Source organism: Ischnura elegans, chromosome 2 (assembly GCF_921293095.1).
Source record: "Ischnura elegans chromosome 2, ioIscEleg1.1, whole genome shotgun sequence".
In the NCBI taxonomy this organism is placed as follows: Eukaryota; Metazoa; Arthropoda; class Insecta; order Odonata; family Coenagrionidae; genus Ischnura; species Ischnura elegans.
In genome coordinates this window covers 97,157,579-97,172,526 of record NC_060247.1, presented here as the reverse complement: position 1 = coordinate 97,172,526, position 14,948 = coordinate 97,157,579, and positions in this window count along the sequence as shown.

Below are 14,948 nucleotides of genomic sequence, written 5' to 3'. Positions count from 1 at the left end.
CAGAGGAGAGTAACTACTATGCTGACGGAAGAAATGCACTTGGAGGATTTTTTTTAATCCGACATGACTCTTCAGAGGTCGCTTCGCTCAATGCCGATTGGTCTTCTTTCCTGAAGTAATGCTCATTTAATACTTTTGCAATCATTGAGAATTTTAAGGGTATGTGGAGTAAAATATATTAAGGCGTCATGTTAAATAAAAACTTTTGGACTATGTCGCCGCGTCAATTTTTGGATGGGCCCAACGTTTCCGGACCGATGCTGGTCGCTTTCTCAGAGGAATCTCTTGACCATTTCCCTGAGAAAGCGATAAGGGTCGGTCGGGAAACGTTGGGGCCACCCAAAAATTGACGCCGCGACATAGCCCAAACTTGATTATTTAATATGATGAGTACCCGCGAAAGTTTTAACGAAGAATTAAATTAAGATGGCTAGTAGGATGTTATATAGGACATTATGTGTTATTATAGATATACACTTAGGTATCATCACATCGAACGTTCCTCAAGAACGTCCATATCAGAGGCATCTTGTTTCCCGAAAGATTAGGGAGTCCAGCGATTTCACCTGTCAAAATTTGTCTATATCTATAACAGGAAAATTTCACCTCTGAATTTTCTTTAAGGTAAAGTTTATACATTTAAGATCTAGGTTAATGCCGGCCATCTTATCTATGTGTTTTGAAAATTTTCAGAAAAAGATCAAGTATGAGGGTTTATCAAGTATTGCGTACTATAGAAAGACAAAATACGACCGATCATGCTGAGATAATGTGTCGTCTAAATGTGGTTGATGCCTCTGCTGCTCTGAGAGTTTGAACTGTAGGTCTGAGAGTGCCACGGTAGATAACTAACGAATTTTTCGTCAATAAAAAAATTGCCAATCTAACACACCCAGATGATTTCAAGTCGGGCCTTCTATTCTAGTGGAAATGTAACCCTCGAGTGGTTTCCAATATGTCCAATTTTGTTGGTACGTTTTGACTTCCTGTCGATCCTTGATTCGATGAGATATCCCTGAAGTTGCGTCAGTACCTTTTTGCCAGGGAATCAATCATTCGTGTTGATTGATACTATTCTAAAAGTATCGTCTTATTATCGAAATGCTTTCAGCGATGTCTATAGAGATGAGTGAAACAGAGATTAATTAAATTTCCAAGCGCCGCGGAGCATTCCGGCAATGAAGCGAATTTAAAAAGGTAATATTAATCATCCTCTGTATTGAAGAAGATTTATACAAAGCTACCGAAGTAATGACTTCGTATTATCTGAAGGCGTAATTTTAACCAGCTCTTGCTAACAGAATAACTCTTTTTCGTTTTATCTTTTCTGCCGCGAAAAATTGATGCGATAGCAATGATAGGTCTATTTTCATCGCTGAGTCAGGTGGCACTTATCGACGTAGAACTTGTCATCTGGTAGGTTAAAAGTGTGTTTTGTCTTGTTACCAAATAGAGATTTCATTTGATAACGGTTTTGCGACATAAACCGATGTTCGACGAAAGTGAGATTCTTGTGTAGTTGAAAATTCAGCATCTTTTCCTTCGTTTATTTTCCCTCATTATGAGTTGAAGTTAAGTTGGGAAACGCACATTCCAAAGGAGTAGTGTAATGATCAATTAGGTACAGCATAAAATTCGTTCATTATCTTAATCATTTATGATTTACTTGCGGATACATGACACGTGAAATAAATTAAATAAAAAATTTATTGTTCATAGCTTAGTATAAAGCTAAAAATTCATCACGCGCTCGTGACTAAAAAAGTGCATATTACTGTTTCGTCTTTCTCACATTCCACCAAAATGTTATTTTTCTTCTTTAGTCCTTTATATACGCCATTTCTAGTAGCTACAATAAATATTATAATGTTTTATCAGAAATCCTAGAATTATTTGGTACGATTTGCATTGAAAAATAGAGGCCCTATGAGTATTCCTTCACCAGCGTTCATTTGTCAACGAAAAATACTTTCTTTCGATAGGGTAGTTTCCTTCATCTAAGAAAACGAAACGCATTGATTGCGATTCGTTACCCATCATTAGTGCATTCATAATGTACAAATTATTTGGTTTTAGTAATCCCAGTTTATACGAATGTTAATGGTCAATTTTAACCTCATTTGAAAAAGGCCAAATTGGCGCCCATGCGATGCCACTCCACGTGACGTCACAGGGACCTAGATTATATACGAGTAGATAGGAGTTTTACATCGTCTGAGATTACCAATTCATGCATGAGGCACAGAGCTCAGGTAAACATCTCTTAATAATCACCTATTAAAGTTGCCTATGGTCGGAAAGTTTCCTTCGTTTGATAGGGTATTAATAATCCTTATTTAAGCCAAACGCTACGTGCTAGCAGGGTACTCCACTCTACCGCCATGCTCGGCAGCAGGCAGCCTGCATCGTAGCGGCGTTCATAGCATCGCACCCAGGTGGCCTCACACAGCAGAAGCCAGAACCATACTGACGTCACACGGGCTTTTCTCAGCATTCATACTTAGCCGTGACGTTTTCGCGCGCTTGAAAATTTCACTTTTCATTTAATCGCGAAAAATGGATATCGTCATTTGAAATTCTAAAAGTGTGAAATATGTGCTCCAGGATTAATAATCTTTCAATATAGGCAATAAAAAATAATAGGAAACCACACTATTAGCGTTAGGATCATTTAATTCATTTTTTGTTGACACTTTGAAACATGGCTGGCATAATTAAATCAATAGGCATTCGACATTTTAATTGCAGTTTTCTGAATGTTTTTCGGGCCATTTCTAAACTTCCTTTTTTTTAATTAGAGCAATACTCTTGGATTAGAGCAATACTTTTGGATTAGAAAAAGAGTTAGTTTTCTCGGGAAATATAGTTTTATTAATTCCTGTACCACCGAAAACAGAAGCATCGATTTTATTCATCGTTTTTTTTAAACTTAATTATTACACGGACACGAAAATCTGCTCACATGCTATGGGGAAACTTGCCCAGGCGGGAATGGAACCCGCGACTTCGCGTGTGCCAGCCAAGGATTTTACTCCGCTGGCCTCGGTGGCTAATTGCTAATTGACTTAGAAAATAATAATAATTGCTTATAACTCAGTATGGAGATATAAATTCATCACGCACTCGAGACTTAAAAAGTATGTAGTCTTACTCTTTTATCTTCTTCACATTCCTGTAAAGAGATAATTTTCTTCCGTCCATAAGTTACGCCAGTATATTTATTTTTCAATATTTCACAGGGTACGCATGTTTAAACTTTGAAATTCAACTCAATTAATCCTTGATCAATGATTTATGATTACCAGACGTGATAATTTATTCGAACTAAATTGAGCGTTGAATACTGGTACGATCATTATGCATAAGCAAATACGTCATAAACGTTAATGCTTACTTCGCGCCGGGGAGAAATTTTGTGGCGCTGTGGCAGGACTTTTCTTTTTCATTTCTCCAAATGAATGTATTTTCACGAGTTTCACTCTGGAAATTAAGAAAACGGTCATTTTTTTCAGCAATCCAGTGGCTTAAAAAAGTTTCTGTTTTCTTTTCTGCGGGAAAGTAGTTCAAGCCGTCTGGCCGTTTCGAGGAGCACCTGCACTACCGCGTCAACTCTCCTTTGCGCCTCTCTATAATTCGGTCCAATAATCGGATCGAGAAATTTTCACGATATGCTCTGGGTGCTCCGCAAATCTTGGATTCACTCTCCCGGATCGGGATGAAGGTATAGGGGGAAATAATTGAGAGACTGCGCCGTCTCCTGCGAAAGAAAAGTTAAAAAACATTTTTTTTAATGTGTCCTGACGCCGTGGAAATGTGACGAATTGAGGCCCAAATTTTTGTCCAATATGGCGACGTAAACCAATGTGATTACTATCCCTCTAAAAATGGAATTTCTTCAGAACGGATCAGGATGAAAATATAGGGGGAATATAGGGAGACTGCGCTGTCTCCTGCAAAAGAAAAGTTAAAAAAAAATATTTTTTAATGTGTCCTGACGCCGTGGAAATGTGACGAATTGAGGCCCAAATTTTTGTCCAATATGACGACGTAAACCAATGCCATTACTATCCCTCTAAAAACGGAATTTCTTCTGAACGGATCAGGATGAAGATATTGGGGGAAATAATCGAAAGACTGCGATTCCTAATGCAAAATGAAAAGGTAAAAAATGTATCTATTTTGTAACGTGTCGTGACGCCATATAGATTCAGCCAATTAAGGTGAAAAAATTTGCCCAATGTGGTGATGCAAACCGCTGTGATTACTATCAATCTAAAAACGGAATTTATTCCCGTGATTTATTTTCACTAGACCTTTAAGCTGAATTTGACGTCGAGTAAGTAACCTTATTTTTATCCCTATCTAGTTATCTTTCCGAAATCATTACACTAAGCCATCACACATTAATGTGGGATGATTTTTATTTCAAGAACATACAACAGAAATTTTATTTCGTACATCAAGATATTTTGCTCGCGCCATACTCGCGCCAGCACCTTGCAGGGATAATTTCATTGGTGAATATTTTTTCTCTTTTTGTACTTAGCAAGACGGCTTGAAAGATAACGTTTTCAAATAAATCTGGTCATATTGCCTGTATCTGTGGGAACTTTTCTCTTTTCCCTCAATTGGGGTTGTACCCGAAAACAATGATTCCGAAACGTGATGGAATATGTGAAGAGAGAGATCACGTTACAAGCATGCCAAGTTATGCGTCCATCACAAGAGGTATCCCGATGAATTTTCAATGGGGTGTTTTTCTCAAATGAGTAACTTCCACCTCTACACAATGTATCTATGTTTCAGTCCATTATAGATTGAGTTGATATTTATCGTTCGTTCATTGGTTTTATTTTTCCGCTTTAATTAGGCTGGGTAAACCGGTCTTTGAACCACGTTGATTTTAATGAGATTTACTCTACCTTTATTTAGTTGGTATTATTGGCATTTTTTTGCCTATTTATAGATATTTTCGGTAAAGTTTAATCCCAGTGATCTAAATGTGAATTAGTGCTTTCGCATAGTAACGAAAGTTTCAAGAAGAATAATTCCACATTACTTCTCTCTGGGAGGAAAAAAGTAAGAAATCCTCAGTTTGATCTTCGAAGGGAGAGTTGAAGGAAAGCACCCAAAATGGAAAAGAGAATGGGCACATAAAATCAAAGATTGGACGGCAATTAGAGATACTGTGGACCTATTTCAACGGGCAATTGAGATATTCCTGAGCAGCCAACGCACTAAATAGTGTCGTGATGATAATAATAATAATAGTAATAATAATAATAAAAATCATTTTAACTATTTAATAATTTATTTATACAAGAATACCATGTACATTAAAAAGTTAAATTTTAATTCATCAACCTAGGTCCCACTAAGCCACTTGGACTTGTCAGTGGGTTCCATAATAATAATATGCAGAACTTGCAGCAGTGATCAAAGCCTTGTGGAAGATGCAGTCAGTAGATATATGCCCAATAGTGATAACAACAACAGGAATCACACCGTGCGAAGTTTTACACCAGCTAAAGAAGCTAAACTTGGAGAAAACTTTACCAAAAATACAAAAATCAGTCATCCTGGACACCTGTCATGTTGTCCGACGGTTCCTTTCAATAGAATAATAACTGAACTAATAACAAAACATAGTTGAACTTGGCCTGGTCCGTTCACTGTGAACAAACCTTGCAAGATAGCAAGAGGGAAAAAGAAAATAATATTAATAATAATATTTATTTGCTCTGGGTACAATACCTCTAAGAGCACAAATTGTACATTAATGGTGAGCAAAGTAAATATATAATACAGTCGATAGCATATTAATTATAAGTGAATCACTCATCAACATAAATAAATAGCATATTACAGTAAATAATTCAGTTTCGATTTATCAAGTTGAATTTAATCGAAACATGAAAACGTAAATATGTCATTTAATAAGGTATTTTTAACATAATAATAGATCAAAAATTTGACAATTGATAGTAATTTATCATTTAATAACATTTAATGAATAATAATCCAAAAAATTGTTTAAAAAAGAGGAATACCGTCTCAAATTCTATTGGGTATTAAAGTTTGGATTGCATGACTATGAATTATAGATTAATGAATTATGTTTTGCAGAAAAGGTGAGAACGAAGTTTTGATTTGAAGGACTGCACATTTCAAGTATTCATTAATTTGATGGGAATTCCATAATGGAGTGTACGGTATCAAGGAGAGAAGAATAAGTAAACCTTTTGAATCAGATCGTAGTATCCGCATCCCTTGCCAGCTCTGTATGCGATCGTATCTTTTCCCGCGGTGTGTCTTCTTTGACGTCCTTCGACTCCTTCGCCGACACTTCCTTACTCCTCGGTTCCGGCCGACGACGTCCCAAGTAGCCGGCAGGACAGCACGCGCTGTCACACTCGTATGTTTAATCTCTCCGAGCCTCTGAAGGCGCGGTGTCAATACCGAGTGTGTCACACACTCGAGCGCAAGAAAGTCGATACCCACGCCGTCACGCAATTGCACGGGTTAGAGGGAGCTTAACGCACGGACACCATAAGGTGTCGGTTAGGTCGGCTGAGCCGCTCGTCTCCATCGGTTGTTTGTCATTGAGTCTATTTTATTGCTCCCGTAGTTAACGGCAGGTGGAGGGAACGCCTCCGCGAGTGAGAGTTTTATAATGTGCTCACTACCATGCGTAAGGCGCGGCGTTATTGTTTTCACTTTCCTCCGGCGACACTCATAACCGTTGAAGTGAAGGAAGCAATGATTCGTGGCGCTCGGCGCGCTAATTCCTAGGTGCCTATGGTCGAGCTGTGCTCTACAGAAGACGGAGATATGAAGATGCGGAATTTTTACGTTTTTCAAGACGTACGATATTAAAAGGTGTGCTCTAATTTTGGGACAATATATGGATTAATATTGTATATCTTACTGATCTTAATCATTATTGTTGGTATGGTGATTTTTGATCCAGAAAAAGGTTGAATTTTCGAGTGAGTCAACCTTTCGGTAAATTTATTTGTTATCATGAGAGATGCTCTGTTATTTAAAAAATTAAATCATGAAATAAGTGTGTACTAGGAACCATTTTTTTCAATGAAATAGCTCCTCAAACAAATCTTATTCCCAAAAACGTCTAGATTGAATTGTAAAAAGGAGACAGTAATCCCAGGAGATATCAAATTTTTTTTTCTGAAGCGTTGTCTTCACTCGAAAATCAAACCCTATTCCTGGATCAAAACTCCTTGAAAATAAACAAGACATTTTAATCCAAGAGGTTTATGAGAATATTGTAAGTGCAAAATACTTTAAAAAGTTTAGGGTGACGAGCAATTTGCCTTAGAGGGACCATGTTTTATAACACAAATTAATGTAGGAAAAATTAAAAATAAACACCTGTTAACTGTTCTTCCCCTCTAAGTTCGGGTTCATTGATTTTTCGGCAGTTTTTAAGTATCTTGTCATTAAAAATGCGTATAAAAATCGCTCTCTCATGATTTCTTAGTTCAATGCGGGTTAATTTTTCAAAGAAAAAAGATATATTGTTGATGAAGAAGAAGTTGAGAATTGGAGATTGTTAACTTTGTATAAAAATTTCTTGTCACTGGCTTATGAAGTATCTTCATTCTATTAATATTATATATAGAACAATGGCTGTAAAGTTGTTATAAGTGATACTCATCGGTCAATGACTCCTCAATAGCTCAAAATTTGACGCATTGTTACTCCGTTGACTGGCGGTGATATTTCAGTTCCAATATGTAATGAAAGAATGATTATTGTCGTCAGAAAACGTCGTCGTATAGAAATGGAAACGTAAACAATTTCGTTTCAATCAGCTGTGTTAGTCTAGAGAAGAATCCAAGAGCTTTTACGATAGTTATGGAAAATGTTTATTTTCTCTGAGTAACCGTAGGTATTGGATGATTCATGAGAATGTATTGTTAGTATTAGTTACGGATTATATGGGTCATGCGGTAATATGAAGACAAAAACTTCAGTAAGACTCTTAAGAGAACGATGAATGAGAATTATACCACGTACGTTCTGCTTCACGTGCCATTTCATTGGTCTGCTATGTCATGTTTGCGCTATCCTAAGCCATCGTTGTGGGAAAGTTAAGGATTATTTTATGACAAGAACCATTTAAGCAACCTCAATTTGGAGGGCACTTTAATGCGTATTGATTGGAAAATCGGGAAAATGAAAAATCGATTCCATTATGGAAGTGGGCCATTTTTGTTACTCTCTTATTTTACAAAATATAAAGTGCTTTTCATATAATAACATTATTCCTTCCAGACGGAAGTAAAATAACTACGTAAACGTAGGCAATGCATCAAATATTTTTTACGAGTATGTGTGATACGATTGTTGAGCAGGTGAATGAATCAGGTACTCCGCAGTGGAAACATTCTCTTAGATTGTTTTCCTGCTTGCAAGTAATTGAATATAAGCATTCAAATTTAATTTCTTTTCCTCCTCCAATTCTGTGGTGAAACTTGGTGTTCTGAGTCATCAGTCTGGTATTTATGTGCGTAATAATGTCGGATGAATGTAACCTTAGTGATTCACGGCGGTAGAAACGTGACTGAGCAATTGAGGAAGCTAAACTTCCATGCATGCGTATGAGCAGATTAAAAGCTAAACTTCTGCATGCGTAAGGTAACCTAATAATTTTTTATACCTTTTTTACTTTGAAGAATTAATATGCAAGAATTCATGCGTATGCTTTTGACTCTTCAAACCCCCTTCGCTACACTGTAATCACCTAAAGGTACGAAGTTTTTATTTATTTGAATAAAGTAATTTACATTGGAGGTGATGGAGCAATTTCATTTATTCTAATTCGATTTTTTCTTTATAACAAACTTATTGTTACCATCAATTAATTTGGAATAATTTTTTTTGTTTTTAGGGTCAATACTTAGAAATCCTTGCACTAAAATTGGAAATAGTTTATTATTGCTTCAAGAGTAGCTTTCATGAGTTGGGGGAAAGATTATTTACAACGATTATTTTGAATTTTATCGTATGCAATAAACTGCTATTGATTGATAAAATTCCTTCCAATGACCTCTATTTAGGAAATCGTAACTAACACAACGGTGGACACTTATTATGTATTTTAAATAGCGGCTTGAATATTTTTTTAAATCTCCAAAAAAGCACTACTTATTAGTAAACTCATCCTGATTTTAAGGATGCTAATAGTATTAATATACCTGAGGTTGTGATTAGTGTATTATGCTGGAAATTTATTATCTTCATAAGGAGTATTTAAGTTTGCTAGCGTACCACGGTTGGCTAGCTGGCGTTGCCAATTACTTCAACTCAAATAAAGTACCCCGTTAAGGTTTGTTGCAGAATGTAAATTTATGTATTTTTAATGTGTTCATCCTCCCCCATATGCTATTCACAACTGAGTATGAGCGAACATAGATGAGACATTTCGTAGGGATATGGTTTGCTGCTCAGCTGCCCTACTGTTTCACCGCTGGCAAAGCACCTTAACTAATTGGCACTATATATTTGGAATTTCAACCACTGTGGCGTGATGATCTGTTTGCCAAGATAAATACAGGATCGTTTGTCAGGTTTTCAAGCAGTTCTCCGTTTGAAGCACGGGGATTGCTTATAAGAACGCGTGTCACGCTTGAGTTAATATCACATTATTCCAGACTTCAATTGCGTCTCATGGATTGCATTTCTATGACGCAATCCGCTTAACCCTGAGGTCGGAGGCAATATTAAAAGATTTGAGAAAAGTTGGCTGTTTTCTTTGTGTTAATGTACAGCTGAGGACGTTGGTAAGGGGCATATCATATGTGACCTCAGAAAATGCTTAAGACTTTCAATCGAATGGTTTGTGAAAAATGTGTAAATTCTTCTTGTTAGAGAAATTCTGCGGTAAGTTGAAGCTAATGACGTTTCGGTCCAAAGAATTCAAACCAAGCACGATATTTAAGACTGAATGAGTAAAGAGATAAATAATGTAATTATTGTGCTATCATACTTTTTATCATAGTATCCACTCACCAAGGAAATATAAATCGACAAACAAAGGTAATTAGGGCTCTATGAAATAATAAAAATGTTAAGTATGCATGTAAAATCAGATAATGTAACGCACGCTCACTCTACGACTAACTGTTCTCATGGTCGTGAAAAGTGACATTATATTGGTGAGACGGTAGCATAATACCTGTAGAGTTATAATTTATCAGCTTGAGATAAATTGCTAAAACACCACGCTTTGAAACAATCGTGTGCTGATGTTATTATGTTTAAAAAAAGGATTGTTCATTAATTAGCGGTTAACATCTCCTGCGGATGGGAACAAGTTTTTTAATTTATTTCAGAAAAACTAAAGGCTTATATTGTTCAAGTTATCGGCCACTTGCATGGGCATATTGATAGGAATTTTACCGAAACGAAAAAAAGGTGTATGCATCAAATCTGTCATAAATTAAATCAAATTAATGCCTAAAATTTGCTTTCTCGAGTCTAAGGGTTGATAAAAGATAAAACCAACCCTACGAAGGATCTTCCTCATTAAGAAGCAAAAAATTAAAATTTATCTCCAAGTTATCTTCATTACCATAACTTACAATGAACTGGCACCTCTAACCGATTCATGCAGAAATTGTAATCAAAATTCTGAAGTCGGTATTTGCTGCGTGTTTATCGAGGTTGAATTTTCATTCTCAATTTTATTAGTAATTTGTTCTAAACATGTCTGAAGGCCGTTTTACACAGGGCGCAGAATTGCGCAGGTTAGAGCTGCATTAATTTCTAAAATGGCGTGGAATTGCGCGAATACATGAACGAAATTAGAGCAGGGGCTATTTTGCCATCTCACGTTCACGCATGTGTTCTAGCAATTCACCGCTTTACACGACGCAATTTTGACTGCGCCTTCGTGTACACGTGAGATTGTGCAAGTACCTGCCCCGTGTAAAACGGCCAAAACGGTTTTAGCTTTCATTGGTATTTTTCTTAAGTTACTGTCGACTCATCTATAGGCATATCTAAGTGCCACAAATTATGAAACGAATTCCACGCAAAAATAGTACCGCAAATTTCTTAACGCGCTGAAGTCGCTGCTTTTGATTTCAGAGCGCTACCTTCAATCTTCCTGCCAAGAACTTGGAACCATAATGGGTTATCCGCACCGTACTCCATCTTTTGGAGTTTCTTCCCCTTTCCACTTTCCCCACCCGGCCCGTCCTAATCGCAGCGCGTCCTGACTCGAACAGTTCGGCTGTTGCTTGGAGAAGGGGAGAGAGAGATAGATATAGGCTTTCGCAACCCTCGAATGTCGGCACAAACTGGTTTTGTGATATCGCATCCATTTGCCCATCTCGTCTCCTAGGCGCGCTAACACTCGCACACTAACTCATTTCGTAGATGCTTCGCCGAGCTAGATATTTTTCTTTCTCCTTGGGACTCTTGTGAGCCTCCTCCCCTGCTTTTAGAGTGGGGAATGGATTGGGGAATTTGCTTTTGAAGCGTTGCGACACGGCACGCTCCCCAATCGTGGCCGGCTCATAGTAATAACGTGTGATGAAGATTTGCGACGTTCGGCGAAACACTTTCTCACGTCTCGAAGTCTTTGCCACTTTTCGGAATTAGTTTCGGTTTTCCGCTCGACGGAGCAGAGCGAGTCTCGTCTAATGATCTTCTACATTGATGTCAGGGCCCGCTCGTCGGCGATTTGTGACCGTCTTACTTGATTTTCCCGTGGCCCTACCGACGGTAGAACTTAGCAAAAAGTGCAGTGTGTTTCTCAGGAATTTTCGAACGACTCAAGGGATTTTCATACTATCGTATCTCAAATGAATCTGCAGTATAAAGTAAATATATAGGAATAGGCGGCGGCCTAATAGGTATACTTGGAAATATTGAAATAAAAACTTGCAATTTTCCTCGATTATAAAATATATTCCGACCTAGGTTTCGATGTTACTACAGTGTCGTAACTATGGGGGGATAAGGCGATAGATCCCCCCAAAGCCTCAGAGAAATAAAAAATATTTTGAACTATTGTCTAGTTTGGACGTGTAACAACTGCATCTGCTTAAAGTTAAATCTTTGGAGCCAAAATGATGTAAAATGTATTTCCAGGCATTGTAATTTTTCATAAATTTTCCCGAAAATGTTGCCTGGAGGTAGAGGGTCGCCACCCCAGGCCATCCCATCCCCCCCAAAGCATATCTCCAGCTACGCCACTGTTTTACTATATCATCTTCAAGGTACAAAATATTTTTTTTGTTGGTCGGAATAAATTTATATTAGTGAAAAATTGCACGTGTTTATTCCATTATGGAAAAATTCCAGTGCAACACGCTTGGTTCTTCGGATTTTATGCCTGGAAATATTTTTTTCTAGCTGTCATATATTAAAACCAATATTTTACCACTAATACCCGTATTTATCAACATTTTTAGCAATTATCATGAAATGTATCAGCATTTATGAACTTGGATAATTTCTTATTACTTTCATATTTCCTGTCCGATTCCAATATTTTTTGTGACTATCGGTTAATATATCCCGCGGTCCTCGTTTATCCATATTATAGATTTTCCCCCCTCTCTCCCGACTAGCTATTTGATACCCCTTATTCAATTGGTACTATGGATATTAATCATGTGGTGGTATCGTATTGCGGTTTATTCTCTTTCATCTTCATTTTCCTCTCTATTGAGCCTTAAATCCATTGATAGATCTGCAGGAAAGTCGAAAAAGAACTGTTTTTCTTAATCTGATCAATTATTACAAAGCTCAGCTCTCTGGTATGCAGATTCTGAAGAGCCTCAGCTGTAGTCTCTAGTTTGGTTTCTTTCTAGTTGATATTTAGAACGAATTCATCTCTAAAAATGGAAGGAATATAAGAGATACTTCGATGGCGTTTCTATTTATATTGAAGCGCATGTCGTAGAATAATTCAAATAAGGTATCATAGTCATTTTAAGGGATGAAAGGACCTTCTCTGTTATTTTCCCTTCGCCTTGTTTCCTTCGAGCAATCTTAGCACCGAGTAATTACTCATCTGTTACATATCGCGTTAATGACCTCAATTCTCGAGGTCTAGGAGAGTGTCTCTGACAGCTGCTAATACAAGGCCTTGCGTAATGGTTTCCGTCATAGATCACGTCTAGGAAGCGGTTATAAAACGGACGCGGTTCAGCTATTTGATGATCTGCTGGACATATTTTCTCAGCTCTGCGGCATTAGAAAAATAAAGGCTTTGCCTGCGCTAAGTGAAAAATATTTCTTATTTCAAATGATTCGTCACCTATTGCTTTAGTATTGTATATACCAACTAAATAATAAATTCTCAAACTTTACAGGAATGATAATATGGAGCTTGCCTACACTTTGACTGTTAGATTCGGACTAGAGCTAAATTTCATTCAAATACCAGAGCTCTTAAAAGTTAGTTTAGAAACTGTTTACTAGTGTCGATATCCCGTAGGTTACTTAACTAACGAGCCATACTTGCTGTTATTTATGTTTCTAATAGATAACCGAGGTGTCACATAATTCTGTTTTCAGATTATGTTAGGAGGCCACAATTCTTCCATTCGCAATGGTAGTGTTTTTAGTCCCGTGTTAAGTATTCTTTTGGAAACTAAAACTTTTTATTAGTGCATACTAGCAATGTGGCCATTCAATCTCTGTTGTGGTGATTTTTTAACCAATCAATTTATTCTGAGACTAGAAAATTATCACAGTAGAATGATGAAAGATACGTAGATTCTGGAAATGTTATAACAATCCGAATGTATTACAAAGATTTTTTCTCGCTGAAAAACTCTGCGGTACCTATTTGTGAAAACTTTCCTAAGCAGGGGCTTGTAAGAGCCACGTCAGCGTAAAATTTTTTGCTGCGAGGGTGAGCTGACACTTGGTTTGAATAGTTCTATTTGCCACATTAGCGGTTCAATTGTATTTTTGGGAGGGAGGTAGAGAAATAAGGACCATGAGTTCATGAAGTCACAGTTTCCTTATTCCCAAAAATGACTCCGTCAAGAGGCGATTTATTTATACTCCTCACGCACGTATATTCCTCATCCCCTAAACAATCTCAATGTTAGTCAATAACATCCTCAAGTAACCAATTGGACGGTATAAATCCGATGCAGACGTTGATGGGCTCAAAAGACGAATCTCACTCAGTCGTTAATACGATCGCGCTCAGTCCTTAATATAGCCGAAAGCCGTGTTTTTAGCGCGAAGAATTTTGTTGGAGAGCCATTTGAGAATCGTAATCTAAATATGTATTAAACTCAGATTGCTCAAACAATGCAGTTTAAAATTGTTTTGCCATAGCTATTAGGGCATAGTTTTGGCGCAAAACTATATGGTTATGAGTCTGGTCGAAATAATGAAGTAAAGGAGGTACGTTGCCGAAGTGATAGGCTCAAGAATTATTTTTTTCTTGGAACAATAAGCATCCACGTTGGAATTTATCTCTCCTCTAAGCTATCCCAATGTGAACTTGCATCTTTTTGTCTCATTTTACACTTTCACAGCTGATTTCCCTACCATCCACCGCTACGACCGTACGACGGTTATCAGGACATTAAATGGGACATGAAATGAATGCGACAGAACCTAAGTGTATGTAGATATTGGCTCAGGGATGCCGGTTTACAACAAATATTGGGGGGGGCCCAAACCGGGGATCTTGCCCCGGGAAATTTTGTAAGTGGTGAGTTTTAAGTTTTTTTAAGCATTTTAGAAGAGTCATATCATCAACATTATATCCATGATAACTCGAATCTTGATATCTGGAAACTCCGGGGGAAATCAACAAGCCTGACACATTTCTTCATCTCACCCATAACGAATTTTAGAGGGGGCTCGGGCCCCTTCAGGCCCCATGGAGTCGGCGCCACTGTATACGCTTTGGTTCTTCCGCACTGATCGTTCCTCGAGAACTT